Source organism: Vespula vulgaris, chromosome 2, assembly GCF_905475345.1.
Source record: "Vespula vulgaris chromosome 2, iyVesVulg1.1, whole genome shotgun sequence".
Taxonomy (NCBI): Eukaryota; Metazoa; Arthropoda; class Insecta; order Hymenoptera; family Vespidae; genus Vespula; species Vespula vulgaris.
The window spans coordinates 5684570-5704967 of NC_066587.1; the positions used below are offsets into that span (position 1 = coordinate 5684570).

At 39.0% G+C, this 20398-nt stretch overlaps 1 protein-coding gene and 1 long non-coding RNA gene across 5 annotated transcripts in view; one reads left to right on the plus strand and one right to left on the minus strand.

The window, feature by feature from the left end:
* LOC127072919 (UPF0489 protein C5orf22 homolog) overlaps window positions 1–20398 on the plus strand; it is a 427631-nt gene that overhangs the window by 329866 nt on the left and 77367 nt on the right. The gene's annotated exons all lie outside the window — the stretch shown is intronic.
* The window catches only part of LOC127072929 (uncharacterized), a 60120-nt gene continuing 44570 nt past the window's right edge, over window positions 4849–20398 (minus strand). The window contains exons 2-4 of the long non-coding RNA XR_007785628.1: window positions 19362–19421; window positions 8444–8585; window positions 4849–6196 (exon numbers count right to left, since the gene is read on the minus strand). This is a non-coding gene — a long non-coding RNA (uncharacterized LOC127072929). The remainder of the gene's footprint in view (window positions 6197–8443; window positions 8586–19361; window positions 19422–20398) is intronic.

A 20398-nucleotide genomic window follows, 5' to 3' on the forward strand; every position in this document is an offset into this window, starting at 1 on the left:
GAACCATTCACCGAACGAACGCACGGCAAACGTGGTAGAAGAAGAGCGAGCGATAGAGTTACGCCGTGAAAAACAACGAGAACGAACGATGCTCGGACACGAAATTAATCTCGTACTCCCACGCAGAATTATAAGAACGTCGATGTATGTATACGAACCATTAAGGATATGCACGTATACAGAACACACGTACGATACGCCTCCGATAAAACTTCCTCCAAGAGCACTGCACGTTGTTTAAATCGAAAAGATTATTTTTTCTTCTTTTCCCTTTTTTCTTTTTTCTTTCTTTCTTTCTTTCTTTCCTTCTTCTTCTTTTTTTTTTCTTTTTAATGAACGAACCGAATAAGAGGAGAGAAAATGAGAAATAAGAAAAAATTATATTACTAAGATTGATTTTGTACGAAACGAGGAGCAGCGTATCTCGAGAGAGGGTTGACACGCGTTGAACTGGCGAAGTTCCGATCGCTCTCTCCGAACCGCTCGTCGTTTTCCCCTTCGATACTTCGAACGGGAGCACTCTCATCTTCCTCCCTACCACCATCGACGCGATACAGTCACCCTACCCTCCCACCGTTTCTCGCCTTTCGCGGAATTCCGGAATTCCGCGCGTCACTAGCTCCACCTTGTATTACCCCTCCGCGAGAGGCGCGAAACCGTTTTTCGAACCCCGCCTAGTAGTTTGACGGAACTTGATGTGAGAGAAAGAGAGAGAGAGAAAAAGAGAGAAAGAGAGACAGATAGAGTTGAGAGAGGGGGATAGAGGGGGTGGTGGTAAAAGAGAGACTTAGCAATAGGATAGGGGGTGGGAGAGGGGTAGTTGGTGGAGGGGAAGAAAGATCGCGCGGAAAAAGCCGAGCAGGCGCGAGCCACTCGCTCTTTTTCCCACTTCTTTCGCGATGCAAACACGCCGCGCGCCGTAACTCCGCCCCCATTCGATGAATCTCCCCCACTTCTCTATGCTACTCGGCAACTATTTTTTTCCATAGATTTTCCGTCGAGCGTCGCCGTGAATACGAAAGAAAGATAGACGCGTGTCGCGCCAGCTGGCGCCACCGGCTGTATTTATCGCCATCTGTCGGCAGTTGCTAACCCGATACGCTCGATTTCGTAGACTCCAACGTTATGTTTCTTCTTTGGTATTCCGTCGACATTTTAATTCTATGATTGATAACAATTTTTAACGTGCAATTTATCTCTCTCTTATTTCATATTTACGCATGTCGTTTCTATGCTTCCAGCTTCTTTCGATTTTCTCCATTTTAATTATGTCGTTGAGTCGACGCTATTCTATAAAAATAATTATTAAGACGTTTATATAAGAATCTTTGGTTTTTACGTAAAATGTACGTACATGTACGGAAGTGATAGTTCAAGACTGGTATACGTTGAGAACGTACGTCATCCCTATATAAATTGCAGTTCCCTAAGAAACTCGCGTACCGATGTCTGATATGCGACAAAATTGGGGATGAAATTCGTCGATAAGAGTGTGACCTGCAATTTTATGCTTACCGACGTAATATTTAAACCGTTCCGAAAGACTGCGTGCTAGTGACATCTCTCGGTGGGTAGTTTCCTTGAAAAATTGCAGTTTTCTAAAAAAATATGGAAACAATGACAATTGAGTGATAATAAACACGTCAAAATTTTTCATTTTTGATCCAACATGAAGAAAAGTTAATTACTCGATAGAAAAAACAAGATTCCATAGATATAGTTCTTTTATTTTTCTTTTTTTGGTAGTATGTCGATAAGGAAGGAGTCTGTTAGGGGTGAGTTCCAATCAAATCCTTCGTATGGCGGTAGATTTCCGAAACTTCAGAATAACTTAATTACTTTTAATTTCCATGGATCTTTAAAATGAAAAGTTTCAATTGAATGAAGAATTATGAAAAATAAAGAAGGTATTTATCTTTGTTGGGTCTGTTAAGTCGTAAATGTTAATTCAAGCCACTTTCTAAGAAATAGTAAAATACTTCGTGTTTTTAATTACGCTTCGCGTAACTTCAACAAGCGAGTCTTTAAAACATCAAGTTGGTTATTCGTGTAGATAGGAAAGACGATGCCGCTTACGATCATCCCTCCGATTTTTCTGCTTCCGTACGCTCGTTCGCGAATAAGAAATCTAATTCGAGCCGCGCGAGTTCGAGTTCATTAAAGACACGCCTTGTTTGCGTGCCGCCAGAAGATCGCTTCGCATTCCGCAAGAGAGATAGAGAAAACATAGAGAGATACAGAGAGAGATAGAAAAAGAAAGAGAGAGAGAGAGAGAGAGAGAGAGAGAGAGCGAGAGACGGAAAGAGAAACAGAGAAAGAGAAGGAAAAGTACGACGAGCATCGAGGCTGCGGTGTAAAGCGGCATAACGCACAAGTGACCACCGGCACGGTGATAATTATTACGCCGCAGCCGATAAAGATCTTTTCCTTCGTTGCTAACAATTACGCGTGTGGGATCGCAGCGGCCATTACCGCCGAGAGAAAACGGGGCACGTTTACGCTTCCGGCAATGGAAAAGAACGGGACAAGACAAGAGGGAACGTCACACCGTCATGGATCTCCTTGGCCGTTAAAAATAAGAGGGAAAAATAAAAGGAGAAAAGACCGAGCGAAAAGGCGAACTTCTACGAACTGCCGTTTTACAAGAATGCACAGCGATCAGAGATAAGAAGTCGCCTACTTTTCCCTTAACCGCATCATTCTAAATATCCACGATGATACTGATATTAATCTCAAAAAGTAATTATTAATAAATTAAATAGAATAACGAGAGTAGACGATTCATATAGAGATATTTATGTAGAAAGTAACGACGATCGAAGGATCGTTCATCGGAACTTGAATTACGAAAGGGAGAGACGATCGAGGATCGTAAGCGTATTCCAGGAACGACTAATTCAATCTAATGACGCGGGCTTACAAGTCCGATCCGTCGGCCCGATTGGATGCCAACGGCGTTTCGCAATATCTGGAAGGGCATTGGACGAGAGCCACGCGGCACCCCGTTGAAGCGTTCTCGCATAGCCAAGCGTAAGAGCCGTTGGATTACGCGCCGCTAGTCCTGTCGGTAGCCGTAATTGATTTCGTTTAAATAGCTAAACGCATCGATTTTCACCGGCGCCTCGTCTAACGCTCAAGTTGTTACGAACGATAACAGCCTGAGTGAAATCCGAAATAGATAAGCGATATCTACTCTACTTGAATCACCACTTTTAGCAAAGATAAATATTTCTTTTTTTTCTTCTCTCTCTTTTTCTCTTTCTCTTCTAACGGATAACAAAGAATGAATAATTCCCCTCGACGAGATCATTCGAGTCCGTCTAGTCAAGCCGACGCCTTCTAAAAGCGGATTTTACGGAGGGTCCCAGATCGTCGAGTCGACCTGCTGAAAGGGGATGATCACGCCCTACAGTTCCTTTTCTATCAAAAATGACCGGCCTTTCCTACGTTATTATAGGATTACCAGCATTTTTTTTTCTCTTTCCACTTGCCTCATTCTCTCCATTTACCTTCTTCCTTTCCCTCATCAAACGCAAACTTTTCACGGGTTCGATTACATAGCTTTGCTTTGGGATCCCACATTTTTCCGGATATATACCTGAGCCTTACTCGAGAACGTTCTCAGCTACCTGAGATCTTGGGTCTACTATATATACACACATATATATATATATATATATATATATATATGCATATATCGAACGCATCTAATCATCGAAAAGTCAATTTATACCGGCAGATCGATAGAATTTTTATTAAACTTACGTAGGTAGACTTAAGTGACGATGATCTCACGCGATCGCCTAAGGAAAATGACTCGTACCACTCGCAAATGTCAAACGTATGGAAAACGTTTGTATACCTGGCACAATTTCTATCGTGAACGAACAGTTTGTATTCTATCAAGTTGCATGCGACTGGTCTCTCTCTAATTACACGCTGTGTATCGTTCAATAATAGCGATGATTACCTCGATGAGGGCATTACGTCGTTCATGAAGAAGCGAGTTACGCTCTAGCAGAGAATTTAATTGTAGTCGCGTCTTTGTGTGAGAAGCATCGATGTGTATCTACGAAGAATAAAAGACAGAAAGACAGAAAGAGAGAGAGAGAGAGAGAGAGAGAGAGAGAGAGACAGAGAGAAAAGAAAAGAATGTCTTAGCACGTTGCAAAAAAGTCTCTCATTATGAAAGCCCATAGTCCGTTGTTTGCGTGAAATGAAGCAATCAATTTTATCGCGACATCGCCATTTAAGTATCGACGAGGATGACGTGGACGAGTCCGAAGAGGACGACGACAACGACGACGACGACGAGTTTTTAATGCAACGGCCACTAAATTCACCGAACATTCTCAGGCGCCTTTCGCTGTATCTATGATATTTACGATCGTTCGCTAACGGTACGTACCATTCGTTGGAAGATTTTCTTCGGCGGGCTCCGTTACGTTTTATGATCGGTCCACGCGTAGTGGAGACTAGCTTGGAAGCAGCTAGGCGTTGCGTTGAACGAACGAGAAAATGAGAGAAATGGGAAAAGAAAGATGTATATATATATATATATATATATATATATATATATATATATAAAGAGAGAGAGAGAGAAAGAGAGGAGGACGAAACGTTTGCACCACGTGTGTCACGTGTGCTGTGCTGCCGAAGCGCGTGGAAGGCAGCTGGCACAAAACTGACCTGCACCCCGATACTCGTTGCCTTCCTTTCCTATGGTTTTTTTCCTCTCTCCTTCCTCTCCCTCTCACTCGCTCTATCTCTCCCTCTACGCACCCACGCGGCTTGAAGAAAAAAAATTCTCTCCTTTCTTGGCTCTACGATCGAATACCACGATGAAGGGCACCCAAAACCGGCCTTCAAAAAACTTATCTCGGTTTCTCCGAGGTTAACACTACCACATCGTTTCGTTCGTTAGAAAAATATATCTTCCAGGAGAACAACGTCGATGATACTACTGCGTCAATGTTTTTCGTGCAAGAGAGATAGCTCGTTATATTTACATATATACATATCTATACTTCCTATTTTCTACCTTCCAACTCGTTATTATGTTCGAAGGATCGAAAGAAACATCGAACGCATCGAAGGATAGAGGAAGGATAGGCGAAAGGAGGAAAGATGGCGCATACCGGAAACACGAAAGGGTCGTTACCGTATACGAGTCGCTATCACGAATGGCATACAAACAACGTGCTACGGAAATGTCCCCTTACGTACGATTCCTTCTCTTACTCTTCTTCTCTTCTCTTCCATCAGTTCTCTCTCTCTCTCTCTCTCTCTCTTTCTTTCTCTTTCTCTCTCTGTCTCTCTTTCTCTCTGTCTGTCTCTCTCTCTTTCTATCTTGTGCTCGCTTTCTCTCCACTCAACGGCTAAGATCGTAAAAGTCCGGTTAACAGCCGCGCTTGGCAGACGATCGACGATTTCGAAGCGACGGAAGAGCCCTCCAACGACCGGAAAACGATCCGACACTTTATCGGCTACGAGCTATCTCACAACTCTTTCCCTTTTTTTTTTTTCATCGAATTCCTACGAATCTGTTGGATGAAGTTATCTCGAATATCTATGAATTGCCGATGGAGCAAAATTTCAACAAAACAATTAGTCTGATATAAGTGTTTATCTAAAAGTTTTTTTTTCTAAAGCACCCTAATCGTAGTTATCTTTTATCATTATTAAAATCTAATCAGAGTTTACTTGTTAATTCTATGATTATTTTATATTCGTTCTCGATACCGATACTCGTCGGTTTCTTTTCAATCATTTTCTTCTTTTTTTCTTTTTCCTTTTATCCATCCTTTCGAATCCTCGCTCGGTTTTATTTCGAAGAAAAGAATCTTTCGTAATACGTTTCAGAAGAGAAGTCACATCGTTTCGAGAGATCTTCAGGTACAGAAAGAAGATCGTAGTCGGCGAAGATGGTAGATGGTAGACTGATGTGGTTTAAGATTTAAGAGGCTTTGTGCAACCTCCTATCGGAGACGTAGGCGAGTCGTAGTCGAGTCGAATGCATAAACTTCGTTTTATAGGGGGCCCTTTTCTCTAGGGGCCGGACCCAGAAATTGGAGAACGTTCGTTCTTCCCAGAGAGGGTTGTAGATCCTAGATATCGAAGGCGTAGCGTTACTGCTCTGGGACTGGCAGGTGGATAACGCCTATAATACATGGATGCTGACCGTCTAACGGATCCTCTAGAACGAAAGAGATGCTGAGACGCTTATCTCTATTTTTTCTTCTCTTATTTTTTTTTAAATTCTCCTACAGTCTTTTCTCCTACGTCGCTCTATGTTTCAATTTATTTTCGTCTCTGCGATATTAACGCTTATCATCAATTTTTAAAACGGACACGTTCTCGAAATAAAAAAAAGAAATGAAACCAAAAAAAAAAGAAAAAATAGAATAAAACAATGAAAGCGTTAAGAAAACTCTGGAAGTAGTTGGTCGATTTTCAATGTTTATTTCGTCGCACACGTGTTCAACGAAATCTTCCATGAGTTCTGGTCTAGTCTGTCACAAAAAAATTCCAACACGTTGGAAACTCGTTTGAAAAAACGATGGCAATGATGAAGAGAAGGAACCCCTCGTCAATGTACGTTTACGTAGCGGTCCTTTCGGTCTGTTTTTCTTTTAATTGTGCCAACACGTTGTCCTAGCCACGTTACACAGGTGGATAACGGAATGAGAAAGAGATAAAAAGACTAGAGAGGGTAGGAGGAGAAAGAAAGAGAGAAAAAGAGAGGGAGAGACTGGAGGAGAAGGAAAGAAAAAATAAAGAGAAAGTCCCCGCGAGGTTGGCAGCTGTTTCGTCGTGTGTATATATCCTGTACGATACCACAGCACAGCTTTTGTACATCCTGACAATTTTTCCCGCTCACTGTGTCCGGACGATTACGCCGACGACGTCGGGAGAAAGGTTGCGGCGCGAAATTAAATTCCTAACGAATTCCATTACATCTCTCCTCTACTCCATGGCAGAAACTTTGCAGGTTACGAAAGCGAAAGTGGATAGAGCCTGGGAGGGAGGTAAAAGAGGGGATGTTGCAAGTTCCAAGGATGGCAAAAAAGGAGCAATACGCGACGAGTACGGAAGCGGATGTGGCGGCGTCGAAGCCAACGACGCCGGCCGGTGAATGTTTCGACGTTGTAAATTAAACTGCAAGAAAATCCAACGTTACTTTTCGTTCTTTTTTCGACGAACGTTCGAACGTTCGGCTCCTTATTTGGTCCAAAGTCAGATCAACGAAATGAATATATTCACATTGATGTATCAATTGTTATTATCGAGTAGAAAAATCAAGTGAATTATAACGATTAACGATCAGTCGATTCTTACTTTTTATTTTTTTTTTTTTTCGTGATATTCTCGTTAATTAACATTCTTCGGTGATACAATTAAATCGATAATAAAGTTCATGGATCGATTGTACTTTCGAACTTTGAATTTGGAAAGACACAAGTCTCTACTTATTAAGTACGTATGTATATAAGTAGGTATATTTGTATATACGAGAAAGTATAATATCAAATTATAAGATTATGACAGGTAATAAAGAGGAAATGTAAAGAAGGGAAAAATGTAAATGAGTATATTACATCGATACACCGTGAATCATACTTTTTTTTTCTGGTAAAACCACGAGAACGGTTCGTTCTTGGTTACCACGGAAAAGTATGCATCCTGACGGTAGCGAGTTATGCAACGGGCGGCCAACGAAGTAGAAGCCACGAACGATAATATGTAGCAGAGCGTTAATGAGTAACGTCGGTGGTAATGAGTAATAAAGGCATTCTTTTGCACTATTTCACCTTCCTACGAAATCCACCGTCTCTCTCTCTCTCTCTCTCTCTTTCTTTTTCTCTCTTTCTCTCTCTCTCTTTCTCACTCTCTTCCTCTCTTCATGTCGATAAACCCTTTAATGGATTGCCTTCGAGAAGATGGCTCGATCCAAAAGGATGCATCCTTTTAAATGATACTTATCCTTGTTAAAAGGTATACCTTGTACGTACTAATATCACCCATTATTTCTCCGACACAATTTATTCGATCGATGTTTATGAACGTTGTTCTTTTAAACAAATCAACAGACCATTTGACATAGGTAACATAAGATGAATTTAACAAGCGACTCGTTGGAATTTTAATTCGATTCGAAAAAGCAACGCTTTGTTAGGATTGATTTTTTGATAAAAAATCGTAAAAGTCGTTTTAAAAATTGTGATTACTCGAACAACTTTTCTTGAACAACGAAGAGAGGCGAATTTACGGAAAAAAACAAAAAAAGGGAATAACTACACGAACGAAAAAAGTCACCTATCCGGGAACATAAAATCCAGTGAAAAAAATACTTGGTTTCGTTGTCGTCGTCGTTGTCGTTGTCGTCGTCGATATCCTGCCGTACGGACCCATAAATTACATCCCTCTTGCTAACCTCGCTTACCATGGATTTGAACTTTGTTGCTACTGGAAATGTTCCGCGTAAGTACACGATGGTTCGAGCGAAGTCTTCGAACGATACGATGAACAAGCTTCAGCTTTGCCACCGAGCTCTCTCTCTCTCTTTCTCTCGTTTTGCGTGGATTCTAGCAATAATAAATGATATCTTAAGATATAAAGAATAACGTGAAATATAATCTAAGTTAATAGAAGAATGTAAAATAACCGAAATGAAAAACGAAAGGGTGGGGAAAAAATTATGCATCCTGTAGTAATCATAATTTTTTTCAACGAAATCCGGTATTTATCCTGAAGACGTTGAAAAATGAAAGACACAGCTAGTTGTGTCGATTGAAGAGAAGGACTGGTAGTTCGAAAAGAAGAAGAACAAGAAAAAGAGGAAGAAGAAGAAGAAGAAGAAAAGGAGAAGAAGAAGAAGAAGAAGAAGAGGACAACGACGACAACGACGACAAGGAAGAGGAGGACGACGACGATGAAGAAGAAGTCGTAAAATGTAAACGCCGGATGTACGTAAGTTACATCGGTTCTAACGACCGATCGTAAAGAAGCCGACGGCGTATCCACAAGGTATTGACATTTATTTAAATATCTCCATCTGTTCCCGTACAAAATGGCAAGCGTGATACGAGAACTGATATTAATAAGGTACGGAATTAATCGCATACGAAATTCAATGCATTTTAAGATCATATATCGTACAACCAATGATAGTGAAAAAATTTATTAGTTAAATTAACATTTAATCACCCTATATATAATAACACTGTCATAAAGACGAATTAAAATAATTTTTCTCTTTATCGAAGGCTCGTCTTTCATCATCGACTAAATCGAATTATCTCACCCCTATTGATAGCAGAATGCAAGGATAACACGCACTTCAACAGTTAGAGTTATGTTATAGCTTGGGGGATTCATAACGATAAACTAGTGATCTTTAATGAATCACGTGTTGTAATATTGACGTCATATCAGAAATGGTTAAAACACGACTACGTACGGTATGTATCGATATTGCATATATGCAATTGCAGATATGCATACGACGACACATCTTGGAAAATTATTATCGATCAAATGAGAATATACAAATGTTAATTTATGAATTAATCATTAAACCGACAATTCTCTTCCTGATTTTCTTCTTTTTCTAACAACTTATTTCGTCTCTATCGCATATTTATCAAACACCTTTTTACCCTTATGTAAATATATTTTATAAATAACTACATGGAGTGAAAAAGAAGAAAAAGAAAAAGAAAAGAAGAAGGTAAAAAAGAAGAAGAAGAAGAAGAAGAAGGAGAAATCGCGCAAGAAGTTATTAAAAAGTTAACCATGGAACTGCTCGATGAAGATCGTCACGGAGATTAATGGAAAATCAAGCGAAGTAATAGACCGAGGCGCTGACTATTTGTCAAGTCGTGCTGTTTGTCGATCCTTCCACGATCTCGAGGTCGATCGAAATGGAGATAAGTTCGGTTGCTAATTGCGCTATTTCGAAAGGATAAGAGGATAAGTAATTATTAAATCGTTCTGTACTTTTGCAAATGATTCGCACCTTAACCGGCCGATCTCGACAAAGAAACCAAACAACATTTTCTCTTCCATTTCGCTATAATAGCTTCATGACACGTTCATTGACTTTTTATACGGTCGGTACAAGTAATGAGCACGTTAAATAGACTTTCAGATATGATTACTTTCCAGTCATTTGCAAGTACCATTTGGAAGTTCCACGTCTTTTGCAAATATTCTTCATGAACGATCTCGTCATTTCGAAACAGAATTACGTGGTAAATCGAGACGTAGTTTGGACGTTTCTATTATACCTAAGCGAACCTTAAAACTGTTTCTCTCTTTCTCCTTCTCTATCTCCCTCCCTTTCTCTCTTTCTTTCTCTCCTCTCTCTTTCTTTCTCTGAGATTGAAATACGTTTCTTACGAGCGGTCATTATAATAATCGAGTCTCGTAAAGTACTTAACGATTCCGTACGCCACGTCAAACCGACAAATCGTGTTTTAATAGAATCGTCGTCGCGTAATTTAACTCGTCGAGGAAACACACGGGATCATAGACATTGTATCATGTTACGAAGGAAAGCAATAGACTACGCGTAAGAAGGAAAGGGTAAAAAAGTATTTGCATTAGGAACAATGGGTGCATTTATCTTTTCAATCCCGTACGTTATGTACACGTTGTACTTTCTTACCGTCCCGAACCCTTCCCTTCCTTCTCGAGATTATCGATGAGTGTTACATCGGTATAAATTTTTTCGATGACACTTTACAACGATTCCTCGGTTTATGATAAATATCGATATTACGTACGTATACGTTAAAAAAAACAAAAAAATTACTTTATATACACTTGAAAGGTTATAATATTTAATCTAATCTAGATTCGATTTCTCAAAGACTATCGTGAAAAACGTGATAACTCTAATCTCAATTTTTCAACATAGATTCGAAACATATGCGTTTCCTCGAAGATATACGCGTAAGATTAGTTTACTCGACATGTATTTGGCTATGCGAACTCGCGCTAACTCGTATCGCTATGCGAGATATTCGACACACCCTCATAGAGACCGAGCTCTTATTTATCGTCCCTCCTCAGGAGTGGCGCACGATCGGCTCGTCGTCTCGTTCCGTGGCGATTTCTTTCAAAGATTTATCAATCCTTCGATTACGTTGGCACGCCGATGTCGACGTGCTCGTAGCTTCTTGCTTTTCTTAGTAAGTTGAGAGCCGGCCGGTAATAAGGAGCCCTCTCCTCTCACCATGGAAGCGAGCGAGGTCGACGGTGCTTTATGGGGGTCGCGTTCCCACTTGTGCAACTGCTTCATAGTTAAAGTGTTACACGAATGCATATAAGCGACTCTCTCTCTCTCTCTCTTTCTCTCTCTCTATCTCTATCTCTATCTCTATCTCTTTTACCCTCTCATTCTGCTACAGTCGTTATACTTTCTAGCCACAACTTCGTCCTTTGCTTTTCTCTATTTATCTCTCACTTCTTCCTTTACCTCGCCCTTTTCACACGGCTCTCTCACTTTTCTCTGATCCTTCTCTCGCTTTTAATCTATCTCCTTCCTCTTCTTTTTTTCTTCTTTTTCTCTCTTTTTCTTTCTATTTTCAATCTTTTATTTTAACTTTTTTGTTTATTTTGTGGTACATTCGTACTTTTATATCTTATATTTTAACATTGCTCTCTATCCTTCTATAAATTCTTTCTTCTACATTTTATGGAATATATCGGAGGAGGAGGTTTTCCCGCTACCATTTCTGTTTTAATAAATGAATCTAAGTTATATCCCGTTCGCTATTTCACGCAATGCGGTTCAAGCTCTCACGAGCAGTTCGATTAAATTTGTACTTGTAGTAAATCAACGAGGAACCTCCCGGCAAACTAAACTTAATTCAATATTTATCAGAGTTCTACGTTCGTTCGAGTTGAACGCGACCGAACAGATTTGTGTTCGCTATCGAATATCGCAACGTCCGTTTAACGGCGTATTTATGTACGCTAAGCAGAAAACGTAGCGACATTAAAGCTTATTAACGCCGCGACAGTGATCGATTATGTTCGTGGAGAGACCAAGTTCCTACTCGTTTAAAACCTAATGATAATCCTGCACGTTTACGTTTTATAATAATTACATCGTCACAATTAATCTCGAATTATTCGCAATATATGATTCTATAATTAACATGGATTCAGATAAATTTGTTTGTTGAATTTTCATGCACTTTTTAATACTCTAAACACGTGAGTTCTCTTCCTACAAGAAGAGAAAAAAAAAGAATAAAAATGAAAATGAATGATTAAATACAAAGAGATCATAATAAATAATTAAATATGAAGAAAGGAAAAAAGAAGAAAGAAAGGAAAGAAAAAGAGAGATAGGCGGCTCAGGAACAATACACAGCGACTTTATCGTTTATTAATCGTGCGACTGTGATCGATTATCTCGAGCGAGAATGGCCATTTCCACGCAGAGGATAGCAATTACGACCGGTTCCGCAAAGGGTATTATTAGGTGCGCCCGCCTTCTTAAAACCGAGTGTTCGTTAAGAGGAGAGCCTACTTGCGCTTAGGAACTTGTAAGAGTAATCGCCAGGCTGACGACAACGACAACGAGTCGACGAGTCAGCCTCGATTTTCTCTCCTTCAAGCCCGCCCGGATTGATTTATAAAGTATTAATTACAGGGATGAAACGTCGAACGTTCGTGGCAAATTGAAATCGGCGAAAAAGCAATCGTATATCACTTTGCATAGTCTCTCTTTATATAAATAAATAAATATATATATATGATATAATGAAAATTAATAATATTACCTAAATTGTTTGAATTGAAAGAAAAATGAAGATAAAAATAGACAGATAGATAGATAGATAGAGAGAGAGAGAGAGAGAGAGAGAGAGAGAGAGAGAGAGAAACAGAGAGATAAAAAGAGAGAAAGAGAGAGATAGTGCATTTGCGATCGAAGTTGCAAAGAATTACGTTCGATCGATTTATCGAACGAGAAACTTTCTTTGCGGTATACTCGCTCGACTCATAAATATACGAGAAGATTGATTTTCCTTCTTGAAACGACCATAAGTAGAGACTCTCATTTCGCGCGACACGCTCGATTTGCATTAGATTTCGATATGGACACCTTGAAACACCTGAATCCCCAAGAGGTCTAACGTTCTATTCCATTCTCTTCCTCCTCCTTTTTCTCCCCTTCTAGATCTATTTCCGCTCTAAATGAACGGTAAGAATATAATTAAACGCAGTTATTAGCTGCCTACCGGTTAGTAAAAAAATCGATAACTAAAGAGTATATCTCGCATTCGTCGACAGGTTCTAATTACACCGCGAGTGGACTCGCAGTGCGGAATCGACGATTCATGCTCTGATTCCCGATGTATGTATCTATGTATATGTATATATAAATACGCGCTTGTGTGTGTATATATATGTATATGTCTGTTCATATGTTACCATACATAGACAGCTTTAATAAACACAGGTGCACCTCGGCGATGCATGCATCTCGATGAACAGAGAAAAACGTTTCGCCGAATCGTCATCGACCTTGATCGTATTTCAACTCGATACCTCGTTATAGCTAGCGTTACGGTTGAACGCGTCGAATCGTTCGATGTTTTTGTTTTATATCGTCTTTCTTTTTATTTATTTATTTATTTATTTATTTATTTATTTCTCTTTTTTTTTAATGATCTCCAGTAATCATCTCAATCAAAGGCGTAAATAGATCGTATCTTTTTTGTCTCTTTAAAAATAATCCAAATAAATAAGTAAGTACTTTTAAATACTTTTGTTGAATCATTTCCTGTTACAAGGCAAATTAATAAATAACTTATAGTTAAAGGAAGATATATAGATCTAAAGATCGGATAATTATAAAAAGTTGTATTATAATTAGAAAATCGTTCGTATAAAGATACTCGTTGATTTATAAATTGATCTTTAATCGCGAATTTCCTCCCCGTGAGTTTTTCATCGTCTCGTTAAACGTTTCCACGTTGTATTAAAAATACTTTAAATTATTTTAATGCTTAGATTTACTAACGTTTTGCTTCGCGATATCTAAACGCATAAATATGGATCGTAGAACGTTCGGTGTTGAACGATTCTGTCGCAATTAAGTTGTCGTCGTCTCTGGGAAGAACAATCGTCAAGTAGTACGTGCGACAAGTAGGTATGCACGAAGAAGCGTACACGTAAGAGTGGACGACGAGGACGATGAGACTCGAATAGACGAAGAGGAGAAAGAAACAGAAGGAGAAATAAAGGAAGGAAACGAAAAAAGAAGGAGAAGAAGAAGATAAAGAAAAAGAAGAAGAAGAAAAAGAAGAAGAAGAAGAAGAAGCAAGCAAGTCTCGAGACGAACGTCGATACAAATTTCCACGGATGATCCTCCGCCGATCCTGGCATTTATTCTACTTGTCTCTTGACTCGTTTCGAACGATCTTCACGATCTCTCGTAGGTATATAAATCAAGTGGAGGAATAGCGACGGTCGTTCCTCACGGCGACCTTTCGCTCGAGCTAGGCACTCGTTTGCAGAATTTATTGTCTTACGTCGCGGGAAGCTATGTTTATTAGACGCAAGATCAATCCTTTTTCTGTTCGCGATATCGATTCTCGTTTCTTCTCGATCTTTGATATCTCAAAAAAAGAAAAGAAAAGAAAAGAAATGAAAAAGAAAAAAGGGGAAAAAAGAAGTGTTTCCTACGATCGAGGAAGACGGTAAATTTTTCTCGAATCTCTCGGCTATTCGTCTCCGGAATTACAAATTCCGATAGTATCGTCGAGGATATTAATTATTGAAAAGTTCGATTAAACGAGAATCGATAAAATCAATAAGAAATCATTTTCCCTTTTCAATAGATCGATAGAACCATGGTTCTCACCTACCGTGAAACGTCGAAGACAATTACGCATTTATTATCATCGTCGTACTCGTGTAATTGCAAGTCTCGAAAATTCTAGTATGTTTAAGTGGATGCGTTAAGCAGACTAAGCGGCGATATACCTTCAAATCGATGTTCCCCTAGGAGAGGAGTCTCGAGAGAGGTGTGAGGTTAAACGATCGACAGAACGATAAGGCTAATGAGCTGTTACGAGCCTTTCTCTATTTTATTCTCTCCCCCTTTTGCTCGGTGTAGTTAACCTTTATACACTCGCAATTTTCAAAGCCCTTGTTGGACGTCGACTTTCTCCATCTAAGCGTCGAGAGTTCGCCTAATTACTGAGAAGTATAAACGGCGAATCTTTGCATATCGTCGAGATACCGGTGTTGCCATCGCCTTCGATTAAACGGCCCCTTACATGCACGGCTTTTGTAATTAATAATAAATCGACTTTAATCGTTTTAAACTTGATCGTCGTCGATCTTTTCAACGCTCGCACATAAAATACTTTTCTAATCGTATTCGAACGACAATTACATAGATTCGAAGCTTCGTGCCTTGTCGTTTGATTTTTAAATCGATAAAAACAAAAAACAAAAAAAGAAAAAGAAAAAAGAAAAAATAAAAGAGGACACGTTTCGACTTATGTACCTATATCGATAGCCTTTCGCTCACTTCCAATTTATTAAGGAAAGTTATCATGGTTTGCTTAACTCGTTGTAATCATTAATTTCGTAGGATCGGCCATCGTATTAATACGAGCTTAAAACGTTGACGTAGGATTAACGAGCGAAAGCGACAACCCTACTCGGCAAACTTTTTCTTTCGATCTTCTCAACGAACCTCGATATCCCTCGAGGGATTCAAATTACAAAATCGATTTGTTCCGGAATATTTAAGTAGACATTCAGCGTTAAAAACAACTGATCTCATTTAATATCTTTATTCTATCTCTTTTATCTAAAATTATTTCTACTTAATATGACATTAACAATTATTTTACGAATATCGACATAATTCAAATTTTGTTCAAGAGTATCAATAAATCCCTATGGATTACTTTTTTCTTTCCTTCTTTTTTTTTTTCATTTCATTCTACTTTCTCATCGACGATAAGAGCTTCCCTCTAATCGTATTCTTCTTGTTTTCTTCGTTGCTGTTCGCGTAACTTTAAAGTAGAAGAGGATAGATAGATAGATGGATAATAAGGGTATTAGAGTAGCGGCGGTGCCAGTTAAGTACAACGTGACGCACTTTAAAGCCCGCCAAGATCGATGGGTCATTTCCAATAATTATTTCCGATCACGGCGTGACTTGAAGATAAGCGAATAGATGGGCCTTCCCTATTAGCATAATCACATTATGCCGGTGCATTCTGGCCGCGTGTAGGCCGATCGCGAGTAGGATAAACGAACGTGCCATACTACGAATATGCCACGAAGGAATTCCATCTTACAACCTAGCTGTGAAGGGGAGAATAAGAGGGAAGGGAAAGACAAGATGAAGGACGAAAGAGGGAAAGAGAACTCGTATCCTTTCGCTAATATTGAAACGAGTCAATTATCGATATCTTCTTTTTCATCGTCGTCGTCATCGTCGTCGTCGTCGTCGTCGTCGTTGTCGTCGTCGTTGTCGTCTACTTTTTAAGATATTTTTCAATATAAATGTTCTTCTTTTGAATAAAAATTATTAAGGAAAAATAGTAAAGTAACTCGGAATGTTTAAGACATATTACAGATCTTGAACTATCCCGTGACCACTGATGTGCTTAATTAATACGATTTTCTCTCCCTCTCTAACCGCATCGCTTTATACGGCTAATTGAACACGCTACGTGGCGAGGATAATCCCTTTCAAGAATCGATTAACGAGACGATGCACTCTCTTATCTATTCGTTTATATTATCGATAATCTTTGTACCTTCCATTCGCTATCAGCTACCCGTCTACTAGAACTGTTAAGAAAGATAATACAGGGTGGTCCACTTAACTAAAACCACTTTGATTTTTCTGTAAATATTATATTTTACTGGAAACTGCAAGTTGTATATTTTCATATTATTCGTAATATCCAAGATTTTAATTTTTCCTTTAGTTTTTTAGATGAAATACGACTTTTTTTCTTTAAAAGTATGAATAATATTAAATATTTTGAAAACCAAGGAACAAAAAATATATATATACACATATATATGGCTTGTTTTAAGTAATATAATATACATTTAAGAATTTTGTATTAAAATTAATATAACATACACAGAGATATCGCAGTAGTTTCAGTTATGTAACTATTCTGTATTTATTTATACCAAAGGAAGGGCTTGACGCCCAATTGATATAATCCTCTTATATCTAGGATCGTCGTAATTTACGATCTCGCGGAATCACCGTTATATTCGGTCAACGTTTGATCATTAAATTAGAATCTCTACTACTCGCGGTATCTCTTGCTCTTAATTAGTTATCTTCCATATTAGCGCAACGAGTAATTCCATAGTGATTTATGAGTAGCGTGTATTATAAGTATGCGACTGAGTTACGTACTTGAAGGGATTTTCTCTCTCTCTCTCTCTCTCTGTCTGATGAGCTAGACCAAAGTCCGCAAAACTCATTGCAACGTTGAAATTGAACGACCGGCTGAAACATGTCCATTCCATTCGATCTTTTTGCACCGTAAAATAACGCGGTTTATTGATGCTTCGCGACAACGCGATAATCGTGACCAAGACTTTTATATCTTATGGTTTTGGTCCAATGACCAATACGCTTTTCTCTCTAGATATTATTTATTATAAACTATGAACGAAACGAAAATCTATTTCCATTTTAAGACTTTTGAAACTTTCTACATGGAAGGTGATCCGATCTTGAATGACCTCCAACGCCTTGTTCCGGCACGTGCCTTTATCCTGATGCAATGAGAATTAGTGATGACTGATTTAAACGAACGATATACAAAGTCTACCCACGGTCATTCGAAGATAAGTCGTCCGGTTATAATTCTCTCTTCTCATCCTTTGCTTCTTCTACTTCTTCATCATCTTTCATTTGTAACATCGACAGAGAGAGAGAGAGAGAGAGAGAGAGAGAGAGAGAGAGAGAGAGAGAGAGAGAGAGAGACGGATAAACAGACAGAAAAGGACATAGAAAGAGGGAGAGAGAGAGAGAGAGAGAGAGAAAGTAAGGTGTCAGCTATCTCGTCGAGCGTAAAGAACCTACGAATCGTTTATCTGATAAATCTCGTAAGTCAAGAACACCTTTGAAAAGCATGCTACCTCGCGCATCATACAACGCCTCGACCATTTTCTTCGAGCTGTGCCACATCTTCCTACCGCGTGTTGTCCTCTTATTATTAAATGATTGGACACGTGCAACGCGTCCCGCATGAATTCATTGTACGTTCTCCACGGATTTACGTCGTTGTAACTCGTGAAGATCTTCTCTCAGTATCTTTTCTTACTCTTGGTATGGATTAAACTCATTTCTCGAGATATTGTACATATGTATGTATGTATGTATGTATGTATGTATGTATGTATGTATGTATGTATGTATGTATGTATGTATGTATGTATGTATGTATGTATGTATGTATGTACGTATGTATGTACGTATGTATGTATGCGAACAGCAGATATGATGAAATAATAAAACGATGACGTAAAAGTATTATAATGTTTATAAAGTTCTTACTTAATATTTTGAAAGTAATAATTTCTGTTAGCAATCAAGTTGAAATCTATTAAACGTCAAGTTTAGACACCGCAATGTTCCAATATCAGTATGTCTGAGCAACGTCGACGTTTTCTATTAGAAATATGACGATAATAAATTTATAGATGGCGTTTATATATTTTCTTTTTTTCTTTTTTTTTCTGTTTTGGTTTATAGACGTATACGACGTATGACAAAGATTTATAGGTTTTCCAAAGTATACTTCTTCGAAACCTCTTTCGCATGCCAAAGTCTTTCCTCTCCTCCTCTTCCTTCTCCTCGTCCTTCTCTTCTTCCTTCTCCTATTACGGGATCGAGCAACGTGCAAAAGTCACCAACGAAGGGATCGTAAATCGCGATATGGCTACTTGCAAATGAATGAGAAATGACAATAGCAGCGGGGGCAAGCAAGCAAGGGTAGGTCATGCCAGAAACGATCTTTGACCTCTAACGGTACGATCGTTTCTACGTATGTACCTACGTACACATATATACGTTCGTACGTTCCTTCGTTCATTCGTTCGTTCGTTCGTTCGTTCGTTCGTTCGTTCGTTCGTTCGTTCGTTCGTTCGTTCGTTCGTTATTCGCATGGAAAAAATGTTGAATAGGAAATCGTCGTGAGAGTTTTTCGATTCGCAAGAAACGATTGCGAAATACTCCGCGGTAGTCGATGCTTACATGCACTCGTCCTGGCAAACGAATTCCAAATCTATCGAGGTATCTCGAAACCCCTATGAGAAACGTATTACGTTGCAACACTTACTCGTGCGTGCGAAGAGAGAGAACTCGGTGCCTCATCGAACCTTCCAATCTCGATACCTATCTGAAACGTGATAAAAGAAATCGTTAAAAGATTAATTTAATATTAATAATATCGTTTAGTTTATAATATGCTAAATATGCGTGCACTGAATGACGATTTGTTTTTCTTTTTTTTTTTCGTTGCAATTTCTTTTTTTTTCCAACAAACTTCTTTCCGAAGCTTGTTCTTATCGTTATTCTATACTTTTGATCACGTATACTTGTGTATATACGAACTCTTGAGAAAATAGCAACATGATTATTCGCAATTTGCATAAGGATTATCGGAACCCTCTCGTTAACGTCTTTGGTTTAAAGCCGATGCTCGGACCGACTGTCACGCGCGTTATTCTCGGCTCTACACAATGTACTTTTAGTGCTGTAATTATAAGAACGAGTGTTGACCCTCCCTATAATTAATGTTATCGCGGAAGTACGTATTATCTCTTACATTGTATTAGTTGGAAGTAACATAATATAATTCATTTATGGTTTATTAGTTCTTTCTATTAGAGACTAAAGATGATTAAATTCTTACGATTTCCGTGAGGTAGCTGCACCTTGTAAAAAGGAAAGAAGAAAGAGACGTGTAAAAAAGAAAAAAAAAAGGAAAAAAGAAAGCAAATGCTAGAGTAAATTTTCCTCCTGCTTTTCTTTCACGTTAACGAAAAAAGTGTAGGCATGTGCTCTCATGGAACGTCGAGATCGACGACGAATACGACGACGACGACGACGACGACGACGATGACGGTAAGGATAAAACCGACGTGGGAGAATAGGCGCCGAAGAACGCGTAATTGTTTTGAAAGAGAACCGAGCTTCGTCGTCTCTTTCGTCTGAGATGTGTGAAAGGCGGCTCCATGAGTGCCTGCTCGTGCTGCTGTTACTGCTTCAGGCTGCTGCTTCAAGCTGCTACTTCAGGCTGTTGCTACAGCAAGCAAAAACAACGACGTGGACAGGTTTCGTTTCTTTCGTTGTACGACGATCCACGTTATTCCA